This window comes from Salmo trutta, unplaced genomic scaffold (genome assembly GCF_901001165.1).
Source record: "Salmo trutta unplaced genomic scaffold, fSalTru1.1, whole genome shotgun sequence".
NCBI classification, from domain to species: Eukaryota; Metazoa; Chordata; class Actinopteri; order Salmoniformes; family Salmonidae; genus Salmo; species Salmo trutta.
Window position 1 is genome coordinate 45,001 of NW_021823244.1, and position 5,467 is coordinate 50,467.

At 51.9% G+C, this 5,467-nt stretch overlaps 1 non-coding gene and 1 pseudogene across 1 annotated transcript; both read right to left on the bottom strand.

Moving 5' to 3' along the window:
- Positions 1-4,296: 4,296 nt before the first annotated feature.
- On the bottom strand, positions 4,297-4,413 carry LOC115189893 (U5 spliceosomal RNA). Its single transcript, XR_003877047.1, has one exon. It is a non-coding gene; the product is annotated as a U5 spliceosomal RNA (small nuclear RNA).
- An 877-nt stretch (positions 4,414-5,290) lies between these two features.
- Positions 5,291-5,467, bottom strand: LOC115189881 (uncharacterized; annotated as a pseudogene).

A 5,467-nucleotide genomic window follows, 5' to 3' on the forward strand; every position in this document is an offset into this window, starting at 1 on the left:
CCGCCCCCGACGCTCGGGTGAAGTCCCCAATAATGTCAAGGGACCTTGTCAGGCACGAGTCCTTGCAAAGCAGCAAGGATGTGTCGTCGGCGTACTGTGTCAACTGACAACGGAGACCGCCACTTTCCAGGGATCAGCAAGCCCTCCACCCCTGTGTCTGCCCTAATGGCAGCCCCCAGAGGCTCCATGTACAGAACGAAGAGGAGAGCCGAGAGCGGGCATCCCTGCCTGACCCCAGACGAGAGGTCAAAAACGTCACCTAAGTGACTGTTTACGCTAACTCGGCACCCCGCTCCGACATATAATGTACGGATCCATCCTATAAACTTCTCCCAAATCCTAATCTACCTAACACCCTGAATAGAAAGATCTATTCACGCGATCAAGCTTTCGCCTGATCAAGCGCTGCTACCATTAAAGGCAGCCCCCTATCTTCTACCCAAGCGATGGAGTCCCTGATCAACTGTAGGTTCCATCTGATCGAGCGACACCTCTACCCCCGCCACGTCTGATCCTCATGGACGACGTAGGGAATGGGCTGTGCGCAAACCGGTCTGCTAAAACCTTTGCAAGTAGCTTGTAATCTACGCACAGCAGGTCAACGGCCGCCAGTTGCCCAGGTCGGTTGCTTCCCCCTTCTTATAAAGAAGTGACAGCACACCGACAGCCATTGATCCCCCCGGGACCCCCGTCTCAAGGATGGCCTTCAAGACTTCGAGGACCACTGGTCCAAGTATACCCCAAACTTGAGGTAAAAACTCGGCCGGCAGCCCATCCATCCCAGGCACCTTCCCTTTTTCCCATCCTCCTGAGAGCGCTCTCAACCTCCTCGAGGGAGATCTGAGCCTCCATCACATCTCTAATGTCCTCCGGCAATCGCCGGGACAAGTGTTTCTAAAAACACATTTTCCCTGCTCTACATCTATTACCCTCTCTTTAAATAAACCTCGGAAATGATCAGTTGTTACCCTGACCATTTCCTCCGGTTTTCTAAACTATGCTACCATCTTCTTTCCTCACCCATGCATTATCTTCCTACTCTGTCTGCCCCTAAACCGACTTAAAAGAACATAGCGGAACAATTCTCATTATGTTCTAGAAAGCCATTATGCGCACAGCTCCAGGAAAGCTCGAGCCTTCCGCTCCTGCCAGCTCCCTGAGCTGCGCCTTCAGGGCTGTGGATCTCTCCCAGTCAATTGACGCGGCCGAGGTTGCCTGCCTCGTACTCTAGTTCAATCAACCTTGGATACGATCCACCTCCCTCCTTCCTCCCTTTTTTTCCTCTTACAATATCCTATTATAAAAGCCCTAATCCTTACCTTAACTAAATCCCACCACTCTAACACCCCTCGCACATGGACCGGAGGCCTTCAAAGCCCCCGAAAGAAACCAAAAAATGCGTCAACGAAAGCTTGCTCCTCCAGCACATCCGATCTAATTTCCAGTACCCCCTACCGAAGACGGCAGACTGGTGGCCCCACCTGCAGGAGCCCCCGTCGTGATCCGAGAAGAACACAGGCAACAGCCGCCCAGACAACTGACCCAAAGACCTAGATAGAAAAATGTAATCGAGCCTCCGCGCACCCCCCCGAGAGTTGGGCCATGTGGGACCAGCCATTGTCGGAGTAGTGTGCAGGCCTCCATCAACCAGGCCATGGCAAGCCATTAGCCCGGTGATGGCGCCTGCACTACTATCCCCCGCTAACCCTAAATCTATGTTAAAATCCCCTCCTATCACCAAGTGCCTATTTGTGACACACAGGGGCGCCAGACAGTCCACCATCTCCCTCCTGTCTGGCCGCCACCTGTGGCCCATACACCACCACTAACCTATACCTACTATCCCTAAAAGTGACATCCACCCCCAACACCCTCCCCTGCATTACAACAAAAGTACTCTCTACTCTAACCTCCCTATTCCAAACACAATCCCCACCCCCGTAGAGTGAACCCCACCTATACCCCAAATTGGACTCCGCCCTTATCCCACTCCCTACTAAACCTCACGACATCCCCTCCATCCCTTAGGGTGAACCTCCTGTAAAAAACAAACATCAAACCCACCCCTCTAAAAAACTAAAAGCCGCCCTCCTTTAACATAATCCCTTAAACCCCTTACATTTAAACTAAACAATTCAACATAAGGTTCTATTATAACCAAAACAAAAACAAAAACCATTACTTTTCCAAAAAAATACCAAAACAATCACAAAAAAAACAGGAGGCATCACCTGATGCTCCCCTGCTCCTTCTCATACCGGCGGGGACGTCTTCTCCTCCTCCTGACGTCCCACCGTCCTCCTCCATCTCTCCAACCCAGGAGGATGCAGGTATGGTGTTTGGCCTCGGTGTGCTCTGCACCCTGGGTTCCTCACCACCACCCTCCATTCCTCTCTTCCCTGTAGAGTCCAGGTTTAGAGTAGGGGACCCCATCTCCTCAAAGAGGAGTTGATATCCCCCCCCAGAACACCCGACACTGGGCCCACGCCCTGGGGGTCCCCTCCACCCACCACGGAGGGCTAGGAGTCCAGCAAGGTCAAGGACACCTTTCCCTCCCCCATCCCTCGCTTGGCAACACCCCTCCACCCCCCCCTCCCTTTCACTGCACGTCGAGCACCCCCTCTTCTTAACTTTCTTCCTAGGAGTTGGAGGTAAAGGGGAGACACCCCCCTTCCCTGCCAACTCCTCCACCATTCCTCTCATCTCTTCCACGAGGGCGCTCGACATGCTGTCCCCCCACTCCCTCACGCCCTTCCCTCCTCCTCCTCCCCCGCCACCGGCACCCCCTCCATCACCTCTCCCTCCATTGTCACTGTCTCTCGCTCCTCCACTCCCTTTCTCTTTCGATTCCTTCCCTTCTGCTCCCGTGTCTTCTTTTTTCCCTTGCCCTCCTGCTGTCGCTCCTTGCTCCTCTTCTTTCCGTTCTTGTTCTTGTCCTTTTCCTGTGATGTCCTTCCTTCCCCTCTTCTTCCCCCATCCCCCGCTCCTGCTCCCCCCCAGCTGCAGACGCGTATGACCTCTGACGAGCCGGGCACTCCCGCCACAGGTGTGCTGACGAGCCACACCCGTGGCACGCCTTAGGCTCGTCGCAGTCCCTCGCCTCGTGCTCCGCAGATCCACAAATTCTGCACTTTTTTGTGCTGCACGAGGCGAGGATATGACCGTAGGCCATACAACGCCTGCAAAATGGGGGCTGACGTGCGTAAAAAAACGTCCCCCTGTCAGCCCCCAGGGAGAACATAGCGGGAGGATGGAGGTAGCCACCCTGTCCCTTTGGGTCCTCCCTGAGTAGGGCCTGGAACCCTCTTCTCCCATTCCAAAACCCCAGGGAGTCCCTGAGGAGCCTTGCTGAGGAGACCTTGTCCATATACCGCCCTAGAAAGGCCCTCACCTCTTCGTCCTTGACATGCGGGTTATACATAGTTACTGTTACAACCCTGAAGCTGTTCCTCGCCAGGCTCGTAACTTCATAATGGCACATAGGCCTTTCTCCTTCCACTGCCTTCACTTTCTTCATGATTTCATCATGTTTTTCCTCCGTGTAGCAGGTCACATCGTATGCCCTCTCCATCGGGTTACCCTGGAGGCAGAGGACATCTTTTACCATCAATTTTAGGCTTCCCATCAGGATGGTTCTTGCAAATGTTTCTCTCCCGAATTGCTCAACCTCCTTGTCTTTCCAGGCAAATCTGACCGGTTTGCCAATCCGACTCCCGGAACCGTCCTGTTCTGTGTACTCTCTCTCCATGACGTCAAGAAAAAGCTCTCTTAAAAAGAAGCCAAAGGGAAAAAGGACATCGGAAAATCCGATTCCTATAAACAAAAACAACAAAATTTTCCTCCCTCCTGCCTTCCTTCGACCTTTTGGCTCAGCGGGCTTTGGGGCACCTCGGGTACCAAGCTTGATCTGAGCCAAAAGGCCGAGAAGCGATAACCCACAAATTGACCCCTGCACCCGCCGGGCCACCGGGGTCTCGGCAGACCTCAGCGGTTTGGCAAAAGTTGTCTCCTCCCCACCCGACGCTTCCCTGGTGACAGGCGGGTGTTTTTTTTAACAAGTCGCTAATGCGTCTTTAAGTCACTAGCTCTTTAAGCCTAGTGCGACTATTTGGTTCAAAGCCCCGGAAAACACGTCAGTCGTCGTCGGGCTGAACTCAATTGCCCGAGCGGACTACTTTGAGTGGAAAAATACGCCGGTCCGGTGAAGCGTCGGTCGGTCAGCCGGCTTCAAGTCAAACGCCTGAGCAAAAAGTCTCGGCGTCATCTCTGTCAATTTCTCTTGAAAACAAGATACCGGGCTCTGCCAGAAGCAAAGCCCTTCCAAAAATATGTTGAACTCGTAAGTGTTCCTCTCCACGGAAGTCTTTAGTAAAAGGCGAAAGGCTTGTGCGTAATGAAGAGAAACCAGAGTCGTATGGAAGTCAGAGGTCGGGGGCCCGAGACACACACTGTGCACTCTAGGCCGGGTGCCCGCGGGTGGTTCCCGAACCCACTCTTCCAAGTTTGAGGGCTGTGGGTAAAAATTCACAGACAGACAGACAATCCTGGTGAAGTGATTGTATTTTTTGGGGGGGTCAAAAACACAGACAGACAGACAGACAGACAGACAGACAGACAGACAGACAGACAGACAGACAGACAGACAGACAATCCTGGTGAAGTGAGGATTGTATTTTTTGGGGGGGGGTCAAAAACAGAGAGACAGACAGACAGACAGACAGACAGACAGACAGACAGACAGACAATCCTGGTGAAGTGATTGTATTTTTTGGGGGGGTCAAAAACAGAGACAGACAGACAGACAGACAGACAGACAGACAGACAGACAGACAGACAGACAATCCTGGTGAAGTGATTGTATTTTTGGGGGGGTCAAAAACAGAGACAGACAGACAGACACACACACAGAGACACAACACACACCACACAGAGACACACACACACACACACACACACACACACAGACAGAGACACACACACACAGACACACACACACACACACACACACAGAGACACACACACACACACACCAGACACACACACACACCCACACACACACAGACAGAGACACACACAGACACACAGACACACACACACACACACAATCCTGGCCAATGTTTTTTTTTTTTTTTTTTTTTTTTTAAAGAAAAAGGGGGGGAAAAGGGGGACCCCATGAAGGGGGCTTCGCCCTTGTTTCAGTTTGGATGATTTTTCTTTTTTCATTCCTTCTCTTCTTCTGCTAGCTGTTTTACATAGCTTTGTGTATTTCTTTTTCCTGACAATGAGAGAGAAGTGTTGCACCGTTCCCGGAGGTACTGCAATACCGGGTCGATGCGTGGAGCGGATGGAGCAAGCCCCATTTCCGACTCCCTGTTCGAAAATCCATTTAATATGTAGTCCCCGATGGGGGACATATCAGATATTAAACTGATAAGAACAGATTTTTTTTTTTTTTAGAAAAAATAAT